At 37.4% G+C, this 14254-nt stretch overlaps 1 protein-coding gene across 1 annotated transcript in view; it reads left to right on the forward strand.

The window, feature by feature from the left end:
- GPR158 (G protein-coupled receptor 158) overlaps nt 1-14254 on the forward strand; it is a 637652-nt gene that overhangs the window by 251865 nt on the left and 371533 nt on the right. The window lies entirely within an intron of this gene.

Raw genomic sequence — 14254 nt, forward strand, 5'->3', positions numbered from 1 at the left:
TTTGGACCCAGAGAGGGAAAGGGACTGTGGGCCAAAAACTGGGGGAGGAGGGGGAAGTGTAGGGGGCGGGTTTCTGGGATATACCCTTTGGGTGGTTGATGATGCATGGAGGGGATTGGAACCATGGTAATGAGATGATATAAGATGGAATGAATGTAAAACTAAAGTTCCCCCATGTAAACTATCATATACTTCACAATAAGACATTTAAAAAGAAAAAAAAAAGGTAGATTTTGCTTTTATCTAGAAGTTAGAATTAATAGAACTTGGTGATTGATTGACACCAGAAGGTATGAAAAAGTGAGCAGTTTCTAACTTTAGGCTCCTGCGGTCAACAGATTGGATGATTAAAGAGTATTGTCATTTACTTGAGAGTTTTAAGATGATATAGGGAGCAAATGAAGAGTAAGAATAGCATACTGAAGTCTTTGGAACCCTGGTTGGTGATGTCAGGCTGAGGTTTTTCATCATAGTACAGAAAAAGTGTGACAACTAAGGTTGGAGGAGAATGTATTTATTTATGAAGAAAGAAGGGATTGGTCATCGTGTTGAATTCTGCAGAAGAGATCTCAAAATAGCCCATCTTGCAATGACATTAAAATAATTTCTGACTTTAACAAGGTCAGTTTAATGGAACAGCATTCAATGAAAGCTAAATTTCTGTGGTTTGAAGTGTAGACAGTTCACTGGAGGAGAATTTGGAGTTGAAGGAAGATTTTCTTTTGTCTTTTAATATTACTGATATTTTAACATATGAATTCTGGTAGACAGGAATTATTGTTAGACAAAATCATTGAGAACATGTGTGAGCTTTTTGTATCCAGAGTACAGAGTTAACTTTATGTACACCAAAACCTCACTCACTGGCATTAAGTGTATTCTGACTCATAGAGACCCTGAATAAAGTTTCTGAGCCTGTAAGTCTTTATGGGAGCAGAAAGCATCATCTTTCTCTTGTGGAATGGCTGGTAGATTCAGACTGCTAACCTTGTGGTTAGCACCCAACTTGTTGTTAAGTGCTGTTGTTTCTGACTCATAGCGACCCTGTATAGGATTTCCAAAGAGCACCTGGTGGGTTTGAACCACCAACTTTGCTGTTCACAACCGACTTAGAGATATCCAGTGTATTATGAAAAATATATGTTGTTGTTGGGTGCTACCAAGATGTTACCGAGATGCGAATATGACAAAGTAGAACTACCCAAAGGACTTCCTTGGTTGAGATCACTACGGGAACACATTGCCAGATCTTTTCTCCTACAGATCAACTGGTGGGTTTGAGAAGCCTCCAGGACGTCTTGAAAAATATATACCCATATAGGTTTTCTGATCTTTTGTGATTCTTGGTTTTAAACTCTCGGAGAGTCAGATCACGATGGATTCTTTTTCACTACCTCAACAAATAGCATACAGCCAGCCTTAGTAAATCAGTGATAATTTAAGTCAAGACTGAAAAGGAAGTTCCCAGTGCCTGTGAACTGTGACCAGGAACATGGGGTTTCAGTGACAGAGCAGAGATGCATCATGGTGAGTTTGTGCTTTAGTGGAGGGCATTGATTCATTTCTAAAAAGTCTTGAGCATTTAGAATTTGCATTTAAGGAGACTTTGAATCTATTTCTGTAGGAGGATCTAGGAAAATGGGCGTGCTGACTTGGAGAGATGTAATCTTGACATTTTCCTGAGTCAGTTTCAACCCCCACAAAGCATCTTGCTGTGTGCCAGTGTGAAGTTTGCAGACTTGCAATGTCTCTGTGCCAGAGGCTACATTGCCATCATTTAGTCCTATTTTCTGAGAGATGACTCCAGTCAATATAACAAGAACATTTCAAAGATTAATAATAGAAAATAGTTTCTTTTAAATTTTTTACTGTGTCATAAAATAAAACATCCTCTTCTCTCCTCCAGTGCTGCCGTGGCCACCCCCCACCCCCCCCCCCCCACAACCAGTCCGTCATGCTTTTTAAACCAGCTTCAGGCAGCTGCTGAATAATAGAGACAAAATGTAGTTCTTTTTCTCCCTGGTGAAATACTGCATTATTTGTTATTCATGAGTCCTTGTTTTCCTGGAAGATTGATTAAATATGTGGGTGATGTGTACCCTATCATTTCCTGGAGGCCTTTTAGATTTCCTCTGTTAGAGTATTTTCCTTTTGCTTTAATAAACTTGCAAATAGTTATGAAGAAGAAGCCGCTGGATGTTAGTATAACTAACATGCTTTAGTATCAAGTCCCCCAAAGTCCCACTCCCAAATTAGTAGATTCAACATTTTATGGTGATTCTTCACAAATTATATAGAATATTATAAACATATAATTGTTGTCTTTTGAAATAATCCAGAGACCCAGTTACTATTTCATCTTTCCAGTGTCAACCTTTTTGTCTTCCTTTATGCCTCTGTGGTATTTCCACCTGCTTTTTGAATAAGACTCAGTAATTTCAATACAGCAGGAAACTCTGGAATTAGATAAGCCTTCTGTGAAAATGGAGCAGAACCATGTCAGATATTTGCCACCAAAAAGAGAAAGAAGTAAGAGACTAGACTGATAGAAACCCCTCAGTTCTCACTGTTATGCTTTCTTCATTTGGTTTTGAGATAAATGTCTCTGAAGAAGTTCTGATGATTATCTTTCATAAGAGAGGGGCTTCAGTGTTCAGGAAATTCATATAGGGAGGAAACACTCCACTTCTATGTCCTGAAATGGAGATTCATTTTCTAAGATCTGAGCTGAATAAATACACTGGAAAGGGAGAGGTTTATTTTTGGATATGTAACAGGTGTAGGAATGAACTGCATTTCTTAAAATACATTTCATATACAGGCAGTTCTTGGAGTTAGTAATGAGATCTGTTCCTAACTGTGTCTTTAAGTCTTAAAGTAGAATTTGTAGATGAAGGGGATCAGGTGCATAGTGTATGGTGCATATAATTCTTATTTCGCCTTACTTTGTTGTTGTTAAGTGCTGTGAGTTGGTTCCAACTCATATTGACCTAGTATATATAGGGTTTGTTTGTTTACAGACTCAGAAAGCCTCATCGTTCTCCTATGAAGCAGCTAGTGGGTTCTAACTCATCTAGCAGTTAGCAGTCCAACATGTAACCCACTATCCCACTATGCAACTAGGGATCCTTATTGTTAGTTTAGTGCAAAAAAAAAAAAAAAAAAGGATCCCTGATGGTACAGTCAATCAAGGTCGGGGGTTCAAACTAACCAGCTACGCCACGGAAGAAAGATGGAACTGTCTTCTCCCATAAAGATTTTGTTTTGGAAGCAGTTCTGCTCTGTCCTATAGGAATCGACTCAATGGTAGTGGGTTTATATTTTGGAATGTTCTAGTACTTTGTGGAGAGTGGTTACTTTCTTCTGAGCCAGATCTCTGGTGTTGAATCCTGTGTGACTTTTGACAAGTTACTTCAGCAGTCTGGGCCTCAGTTTTCTCATCTGTCAAATGGAGATAATAATACAATTGGTATAGAATTATATGTGTATGTAATACAGCACATAGCATTGGCATGTAATTAACACTCCATTAATATCTCACATACTTTTTCTTTGCATGCTTCATGATTTAGTTTCCAGGTATTCAGGTAACTATAACTACTTTATAAGTAGAAAAGACATTTCTAGAGAGTACTTAATATTTTGGGATTAAAATATATCTGGTGTACAAAACAAGATAGGAAAAAAAAAAAAAAAAGAAATAAAAACTAAGCCTAAGAATTCAAAAAATAGCCATAAAACTTCTGAAGCTCCAGAGGGCATTAGTGAATTTCATCACAGATCAGTACCTATTGTTCAAAGTAATGATTCTGACTCAGGAAGAAAATGTTAAATTCTGTTCATCATGTTCAGGTCAGAGAGACTGGAAAGTATTTTACATTTTAGGAAGATTCTAAAGCAAAGTAAAAAATGGAAAGGCATTTCTAGAGGGTTTTGAGTTTTAAAAACTATATTGTGTTTTCATTTTTGGCTACCTCTTTTAAATCACGTATTAGCTTTTCTTCACAACTATGTGTTAAGTGTGATTCTTAGGCACAAATGTTCCATTAAATGACAAACAACACTTCCCCTGTAAAATCTCATTTTAACCTTCATTTAAGCCATTCTTTGGCTCAGTAGTACCTCCACATAAAATATAACATGACTGTCAGGCCGAAAAAGTTTTGTTCTATAAATAATGTTTACAAAAAGTCGACAGTCCATGACATGAGCTGAATTGTACTCCATGCCAGTTATGTGTTACAGAATGACCTGAGTTTACATGTGCTTTGTTAGCGGTGAGACCATTTTGTTCTAAACTCTTGACCACCATTACTTCCCATCTGGATCTAGTTTACTCCTAGAACCTGGGTGTGATTGTGAGTTATCCTTAGTAAATCTCTACTGATGACTTGGTAATGTCCATCAGAAAAGTGTCTAAACTTTTGGTTAGTACGTCAATCCCAGGGATATTACAAATCTTCATATGGGGAGTTTAGTGGGTTTTCAGAGGCTCTTCATGGAGTAAGAAGTTCTACTTTTTCCATGTCTGCCAACTTAATATGCAAAATATACCATAGATTCATTAAATATTATATTGGAGTAATAATCTTATGATTTTCCTCTGGATTAAGTGAGGGTCTATGTTTATATTCTGGATCGCTGAGGAGAAAAAATGATTAATAGTAGCCTCTTAGTACAAACAGAATAAACATAAATTGAGTAGTGTTTATACTTATGGGGAATCTTTTTTAAAACTTCATTGCTGCATTTAAATTAATCATGTAGGAGTCTGACTGCTAACTTCAAGGTCAGCAGTTTGAAACTACCAGCTGTTCTATGGGAGAAAGATGAGGCTTTCTGCTCCTCTAAAGAAACCCTAGTCAGGGTTGCTATGAGTTGGAACTGAGTCCATGGCACACCACCACCACCAATCTTGAAAATGTATAATTTTGCCTGAGAAGAAGAAGTGATAAGGTAGTCTGAGAATTGTGATCGTGGAAGGCACAAGAATGTATGATAAGTTCAATGTAAGTTTATAATAATTAATAGAAAAATAGGATAGACCCAAGGCAGGTAGTCTCTGTAACCTTAGAGGCGGAGTGTAAAGCAGGGTACCAGGCTTGTATTGAATTTAATTTACTTAAAGTCTTTTTCTTTTCTTTGAAATCATTAAGGTAATTTAAGAGTGGCACAAAGAGTTTGAAGTTACTAATAATTCATATTGCTGTATTTTCTAATAGTTAAATAGGAAACCGTTTAAGTTCATTGTTGGTAAGTATGCATTAACCCACAACCCACACCAGCGCTCCACTTTTTAAGTTTAGTGGAATTTATATTTAGACTTGTAGTCCAGATGTTGTGCTATGGAATAATACAGTGGACCCAAGGTTGATTTGAGCCTCAAGTTTGGGAGTTCAAAATCACCAGCTGCTTGGAAACCCTATACAGGTCAGAAAGGAGTCAAAAGTGCTTAACAACAACATATTAATGGAATCAGATCAATTTTTTTTTTTTTGGTCCTTAAACTTTCTTTTTTTTTTTTTTTAACTCTAGCTACTTTATGTTGTTGTTGTTCAGTGCTGTAGAGTTGGGTCTGAGCTGAAGTGACCCTGTAAAGAGTTTCTGAGGAGAGACTGGTGAGATTGAATCACTGACCTTGAGGTTCAGATGACCTTGCAGTTCAGTGTATTAACCCACAGCGCCACACCAGGACTCCAGCTACTTTATAGCAGGGAGATATTCTTATTCCAATTAACTTTTCAATCTGCCTTTTTGTTGCTGTCAGTTGATGGCTCTTACAACAGGCCTGCCATAAACATTTAAATTTCTCAACAGACATCATTGTTGTAATGTTGAGTCATGTTATTAGGAAACTGTTGTTGTGTTGTTGTTAAGTATTGTTCAGTCAGTTCTGACCCATAGCTACCCTGCATAGGGTTTCAGAGAATCAACTTGTGAGACTGAACTGCTAACCTTGAGATTTAAACCAACTTTGCTGCCCAGAGCATTAACCCACAGCACTATTTTAATAAATAGCAGTAATCTCCAAATTCCAGTCAGGAAAATATTGAAAGTACACTCTGTATTCTTAGTATTTAAGACTTGTCTTACCTGTATCATGTTTTTAAATGTTTTATTGTAAATTATGTGATAGTTTACATGGGAGAACATTAGTTTTATATTAATCCTATCATATATCATTTCATTGCCATGGTTACAATCCCCTACCAAAGGGTATACCCTACAAGCCTGCCCCCTGGTCTTAAACACACAGCCCCTCTCCCTCTCTGAGTCTAAAGTCCCCAGCCGCTCCATCTCTCCATGTCATCATCTCTGCTTCCATCTCTGGTGTCACTGCTTCTCTGGATAGGGTCCAGCACTCTGCTCTTTCCCTTGATGGTCCCAGGGAACTCTGCTTCTAGACTGCAAAGTTAATCACTTCCCTCCTTGCTACAAAACATCTACCTTTACATTTCCAACCCTCACAATCAGTCCTGATAACAATTATTCATTATTGTATCACAAGAGACCTATCCCCATCTCCTTTCATCTGCCCAGCCCAGACAGATTAGATACTACTCAGTGGAGGTTCTACCTTCCTCCATGCCCTCTGGATCTAGGCTTCCTCTTGAAAGCTTGTAAGCCAGTCACGTCCTGCTTTTGCAACCCACCCATTTTGAGTAGCCAATGTCCAAGTTGCCCATCCCTGTCTACTCTGTGTATGGAGGGGGTGGGAATGATCCTTGCTGTAAACACTTGTTCCCTCTTTTGAGCTACTGCATCCATAGGTGTAGGTCAATTTCATCAAATTATATCAGATTACTCTTTTTTTACCCCTTCTTTCCTCTTCTAGCTGAGCTCTGATCATCCAGTCATTGAAGCCAGGCCAAGTGGGTATTGTCTGCAAGTGTGCATATTCTTGTGCATATGCCCTCTCTTCTTATCATCTGGACGCTTCACTCTCCACTCTAGTCCTCTGTGGCTATATCACTGACTCTGGGCCCAAGAGTCCCCAGGTCTTGCCACACTACTGGCTAACCAGGTCTCCACCCGGGTTCACAGGAGTCTATTGAACATTGTAGGGCTTAGCTCGCAGCTTCATTGCTGTTTTTTCCCTCACTTTTCCTTATCGATGAGGAATGTGGTCACCAATCAGAGCATGTATTTCCATTGAGACTTAGTCTTGGAAGGAGGTTTGCTCTGAGGGGACCTGACCACTTGCCTTCATGTCTCCTGGGTGAGCAACTTGCATGTTCTTGTAGTAACAGTAGGTCTGCCTCTATTGTTTTGTATTTTTCCTGTAGATCTTTCTTTCAAGAAGTATCTTCTGTTCTTCTAGCTGCTCCAGGCTGTTCTGCCCATCCTTTCAAGTGGAAATTTCCCATCTCTGAAGATCTGGATGTGGTTCAGGCTTCCACCTATATTCTTATGGAATGCAGAGGCTCCCTAGGAAGCCTGGGCACTTTGTAGCCCCATTATAGGTATTCAAATCAGTTATAGGCAGAAGATGGACTTACAAACTTTCTATGGTGATATTTCTGACTATTTCTTTCTCTCCACCTCCAGTGTCTATTTTATAATGGTATGCAAGGAAAACCAAGATTCAAAGGACAGCCAAGCATCCTAACATTATTTCCCCCCTTTCGCCCATTGCAACCATGTCTTAATCCGTGTATCCCAGAGCCCTGTTGTTCCAAGGTTGTGCATACATCACTCTTTACCTCTGTCCCACTTAGCCCATGCAAACCTGCCTAATTGTTTTCCCATCTGCTTTGTTCTTCCGTTCCCTTCCCCCATCTTATATATTGCCCGCCTCCCCAGCACCTAAACTATCCTGTGTCTATTCCCTGCCCTGTGCTCCAACTTCCTCTCCCTCCCCTCCCCCACCCCCACATCCCAGCAACCAGCTTAGAATCCACCCCCTTTTTGTATGGGTTCTTTTTCTTAGTCTTTTACAGTAGTGGTCCTATGCAGTATTTCTCTTTTGTGACTGACTAATTTCATTCAGCATAATGTCCTCAAGGTTCATCCATGTTATGTGGTGGCTTGCAGCTTCCTTGTTACTCTTCAAGGTAGCATAATATTTCATTGTGTGTATGTACCACAGTTTGTTTATCTATTCTTCAGTTAATGGACACTTTGGCTGTCTCTATCTTTTTGCTATTGTAAATAGTGCTGCTATGAACATTGGTGTGCATATATCTACTTGTATTATGGCTTGTATTTCTTGTGGGTAAATACCAAGTAGAGGAATTACTGGATCATAAGGTATTTCTATTTCCAACCTTCTGAGGAAGCTCTATATTGCTTTCCAGAGAGGTTGGACCATTTTGCAGTCCCACCAGCAATGAAGGAGTGTCCTAGTCTCTCCACATCCCCGCCAGCATTTATTGTCCTGTACTTTTTATCTTTGCTGTTATTGCTGGTGTGAGATGGTATCTCATTGTAGTTTTGATTTGTATCTCTTTAATGGCTAGTGATAATGAACATTTCTTCATATGTTTGTGGGCTGCCTGGATCTCCTTCTTGGCGAAGTGCCTGTTCATGTCCTGTGCCCATTTTTTAATTGATTATTTGTCTTTTTCTTGTACTTTCCTATATATTTTAGAAATAAGTCCCTTGTCTGATGTGTCATTGCCAAAGTTGTTTTCTCATTCTGTGGGTTCCTTTTTTACTCTTCTAGTGAAGACTTTTGATGCACATAAGTTTTAAATTTTTAATACGTCCCACTCAACTGTTTTGTCTACTTTTGTTTGTGTAGTTTTTAAAATGTATGGTTGTCTGTGTATTCTCTGAATTAGTGCCCTCACATTTGTCCCTATTTTTTCATTGATGGCCTTCATAATTCTGTGATTCCCATTTAGGTCTTTAATCCATTTTAGTTCGTTTTTGTATAAGGTCTTGTTTCAGTCTTTTGCTTATCGCTTTCCAGTTCTGCCAGTACCATCTTTTGAAGAGACTATCACCTCCACATGTAATATATTTAGGTGTTTCGTAAAAAATCAGTTGACTGTATGTAGATGGATCAATTTCTGCATTCTTGATTCTGTTCCATTGATCTATGTATCTTTCATTGTACCAGTACCAAGCTGTTTTGACCACTGTAGCCGTTTAGTAAATTTTGAAGTCAGAGAGTGAGAGGTTTCCAACCTTATTCTTCTTCTTAAGCAGTGCTTTGCTTATCCTTTCCTTTCCATATAAAGTTTGTAATTGTTTTTTCCATCTCTTTGAAGAATGTTGTTGGAATCTGGATTGGGATTGAATTATATATGTAAATTGCTTTGGGCAGTATTGACATTTTAACAATGTCAAGTCTTCCTATCCAGGAGCATGGTACATTCTTCCATTTTTGTAAGTCTCTTTTGGTTTTTATAGTAGTATTTTGTAGTTATCTTTGTATAAGTACTTTGTTTCTCTGGTCACCTTTATTCCTAGATATTTCATCTTTTGGGTGGCTATTGTAAATGGTATTGCATCCCTAAAGTCCTATTCAATGCTGTCATTTTTGGTATAGAGGAATCCAACCAATTTTTGTATATTGATCTTATATCCTGCCACTTTGCTGAATCTTCCAATGAGAACTAGTAGCTTTTTTACCGAGTCTTTGGGATTTTCTATGTATGGAATCATATGGTCTGCAAATAGAGAGAGTTTTACATTCTCTTTGCCAGTTTGGATGCCTTTAATTTCCCTGTCTTGCCGTATAGCTCTTGCTAAGACTTCCAGCACAATATTGAATAGGAGCGGTGACAAAGGGCATTCAATTGCTCTCCATTGAGAGTAATGTAGACTGTTGGTTTTGTATATATGCTCTTAATTATGTTGAGGAATTTCCCTTCAATTTCTATTTTGTTGAGTGTTTTTATCAGGAATGGATGTTGGATTTTGTCAAATGCCTTTTCTGCATCAATCGATATGATCATGTGGTTCTTTTTTTTTTTTTATTTATATGGTGGATAACGTTGATCGTTTTTCTAATGTTGAACCATTCTTGCATCCCTGATATGAATCCCACTTGATCATGATGTATTATCTTTTTGATGTGTTGCTGGATTCTGTTGGCTAGGATTTTGTTGAGAATCATGAGGGATATAGGTCTCTAATTTTCTTTCTTTTTGACGTCCTTTCTGGTTTTGGTACGGGGGTTATGCTTGCTTCATAAAATGTAAGGAAGTTTTTCATCCTCCTCTATCTTCTGAAATGTTATGAGTAGAATTGGTGACAGCTCTTCTGTAAATGTATGGTAGAATTCTCCAGTGAAGCCATTTGGGCCTGGACTTTTTTTGGTTGGGAGTCTGTTGATAAACTGATCAATTTCTACTTTTGTTATGGGTCTGTTCAGGTTGTCTACTTCACTGTGTGTAAATTTAGATAGGTCGAGTTTATCTAAAAATGTATCCATCTGTTCTACGTTTTCAAATTTTTGGAGTACAATTCTTCATAGTATTCTGTTATTATCCTTTTGATTTCCTTTGGTTCCATTGTGACATTGCCCATATGGTTTCTAATGCGTGTTATTTGTGTCTTCTCTCTCTTTTCTTTTTGTTAGGTTTGCCAATGGTCTGTCGATTTTGTTGATTCTTTCAAGAAGAACCAGCTTCTTGTCCTGTTGATTGTTTCTATAGTTTTTCTGTTTTCGATCTCATTTATTTTTCTACTTCTTTCTAACCTGTGAGCCTTAACTCTGGGTAAATTGCTGCTCTTTTGATCTGTTTCATTGATTGCTCTAAGGAATGCATACCTACTTGATGTTATTGTTCATCTGTTAGGCCTGTCTGCAGTTTGGTTGAAAGTGGGGGTAACTTTGGTTCTAAGCCTAAAGAGTGACCAAAGATCATAGTCATGGGGTATCACCAGTGTCTGTCAGACTAGTTGCTGTTAAGTGCCTTGGAGTCATTTCTGACTCTTAGCGGCCCTGTATGGGGTTTCTGAGTGACTAGTAGTTTAAACTGCTAACCTTGCGGCTCAAACGGATCTTGAGGTCGACTAGTAAGCTTGGTCTTTTTTTAGATTTTGAATTTTCTTCCATTTTTTTTTTTTTTTTTTTTTTTTTTTTTTTTTTTTACCAACTCTATCCAGGACTATTGTGATTCCTTTCAGAGAGGTCAGCAATTGTAGCAGGACACCATGTGATTCTTCTGGTTTCAGGGTTATGGATGCTGAGGTTTGCATGCTCGATTAGTTCTTTAGACTAATTGCTTCCATGAATCTTTGGTTTTCTTCATCTTCTTTACTTGGGATAGACAGAGACCAATAGTTGCACTGTAGATGGCTGCTTGTAAACTCTTAAGATCTGAGCGGATAGTCACTAAAGTATAATGTAGAACATTGTCTTTGTGAACTAAGTTATATTAACTGATCTTGGTGACATCCCCTCCCTCCAACCCCACCCCTCCACTTACTATGGTCCTAAGTCTCTAGGCACCGTGATGTATTCCCTCAAAGTATTTGGTTATAGCTAAGAAATTTATATGACTTTGTCCCTGATTGCTCTATTATAAACATGGATATATTTATAACTCTTACAAATATAATGGGGCTGAAAAAATTCCACTCTTCTCATTCCACTCTTCCATGAAGCCCCCTTGCATGTATGTAGAAGTCTGCCAAACCTATATGTGGTTGTGAGTGTAGTCACTTTTGCCTACTCATACCTGTTTGTCTTGTCTTCTGTGTCCACTTGTAGAGTAATGTTTACTATTTATTACTGGTAATGCATGATTGTGTTTGCAACAGTGTAACCACAAAAGGGATTCTAGTAGCATGTCACTAAATCAGCCAATACTCAGATATAGGGCTCAGAACAAAGAGCGAAGTATTTATTGTGCATCAACATATAGGAGGGTAGAAGAACTGGAATCTCCCAGATCTGTCTCCCCAAACAGAGGGCACCCTGGAGATTTTAAGAGGGGAAAATCATTGTTGTATTATTTTTCTAGTCCACTAGTTACAGTGGTCTACAAGAACTCCCTGAGTGGCCTAGTCTTACCTGATCTCTTAGCTTTATATGCCATTTTTATGCAAACAACTCCCAACTATACAGCCTAGACATTGCTTCTAAATTCTTGTTAATCAGAAGATCTTTTTAATGTCTAGAGTAATTTTTAAGTTGATTATTCAAATTTATATACAAAATTGAACTTCAAATCTTTCCTGCAAATCTGCTCAACTTGCATCCATTCTCACGAATACAATGGCACAATTAGTCTTATGGTTACTCAGTCTCAAAACCTTAGTGATGGTGGTTGTGTGCTGTAGGGTTGGTTGAGGCTCATAGGTATCTTGGATAGGGTTTCTGAGGTTGTAAATCTTTACAGGAACAGAAAGCCTCATCTTTCTTTTGTGGAACAGCTGGTAGTTTTGAACTGCTGATATGGAGGCTAGCAGCTCAACTAGTAACCACTATGGGATGTGCCCTTTATTCTTCTCTTCCTTATATCCAACACTTAACTCATTAGGGAATCTTGCTGCCTTCTTCAATTTATATCAGACTGAATGATTGTTCTTAGTGTACAAATTTTTAGAAAAAGAATCAGAGAGGTCAAGAATCATCCTAAATCCATTGAACTAGTAAGTTATGAAACCAGCATTCAAATTTTTATTTTCTGACTTACCACAAATCCTATGTCCTTCCCATAATACCAGTGCTTTTCCAAAGTAATGTTATAATTGTTTTATTTTTAATTGATACACTTCAGCAATATGTTTGACCCATTGTATAACTAGATCTTTTATAAGAGTATGTGTTATTTTAGTAAGGGCCAATAGGTGTTCTGTGGGCACACAGTAGTTATTTCATAAATACTTGCCAGTTAGTCAAATTGATTGGAATTTACTTACCCCCTTTTTAAAAAAATAATCTAGGCTAAGAACCATAATTTCATTTGCAAGATATAATTGGATATAAATATGAATGGTAGTAGTGGTGATAATGTGCCATTGAGTCAGTTCCGACTCATAACAACCCTGTATATGTTTTCCAAGGCTATAAATCTTTACAGGAACAAAAAGCCTCATCTTTCTCCTGCAGACAACTGGTAGATTCAAACTGCTGACCTTGTGGTTAGCAACCCAGCTTATAATTCACTATGCCACCAGATCTCCTTAAAAGTGTGTATCGAGAAAGAAAAATGTGTGTTAATAAAGTAAAATAAAATAAGATCTTTTAGAAAACTTCTTTTCAAAGATTTTCTTGCCACATCACTATGAAGTTTGAACATTACCTCTTGCTACTTTATATATAAATACTCTTAGTGTTTTCATGATATTTCATATTGATTTTGAAGCTAACCATTTAGGCTTAGATTGTATAGTTATTATTTAAATTATGTAGATTTTTCTTTTAAGTATAAATAACTTAAAGAATAATTCTATAATCTAAACATCTCTGTATCAGAGAGACACTTTGTAAATTTTAAATCCACTAGATTATAAGCTCCTCTAATGGATTATAATGGCAAAAAGGAAAAGGGTAGGGATCCTGGTAGAATGATATCAGAAAAGAAATTTCTTTTTTTATTAGATTCTTGAAAGGACACTGTTTACTCAGATAATAGAAGTTGGTAGTAGTGGTGGTAGTTATGTGCTGTGGAGTTGATTCAGACTCATAGCAAGCCTGCATAAGGTTCCTGAGACTGTAAATCTTTACAGGAGCAGAAGGCCTCATCTTTCTCCCACAGAACAGCTGGTAATTTTGAACTGCTGACCTTGAGGTTAGCAGCCCAACACATAACTACTATGCTACTAAACTCCTTACAAAAAATGTTATCCCTTGCTTATGTTTATATAATTGCACATAGCAGAAATGGAGTATGTTAAGCCGAATTTTACCGTGGTTATGTGAAATCCTTGATAGAGGCTAAAATTAATTTTGGGAAATGTCAATTAAAGTATTTGGAAAACTAATAATTGTTTTTCTGCATTGTATATACAGGTACAGTTTTTAAATTATTATCTTTTTTTTTTTTTTTTTGATCAAAGAGACTTTAGGTAGAGTCCTTGAGAACTAATTTTATCTTTTTTATTCTCTTCTAAATTCCTGGTATGGCACTATAGGATTAGCGCTGGGCTTCAGACTATAAGGTTGACAGTTCAAACCCATGAGCAGCTCCTCAGAAACCCTAAACAGATTCTTTATGAGTCAGATCCTACTCAAAGGCACTTAAATAATGTAACTTATTTAAGTGCCTTTGAGTAGGATCTGACTCATAGAGACTCTGTTTTGCATTTGAATACATACTTGTTTTGTTATATTGTTCTGAGGATAAAATGT

Source organism: Chrysochloris asiatica, unplaced genomic scaffold (assembly GCF_000296735.1).
Source record: "Chrysochloris asiatica unplaced genomic scaffold, ChrAsi1.0 scaffold00172, whole genome shotgun sequence".
In the NCBI taxonomy this organism is placed as follows: Eukaryota; Metazoa; Chordata; class Mammalia; order Afrosoricida; family Chrysochloridae; genus Chrysochloris; species Chrysochloris asiatica.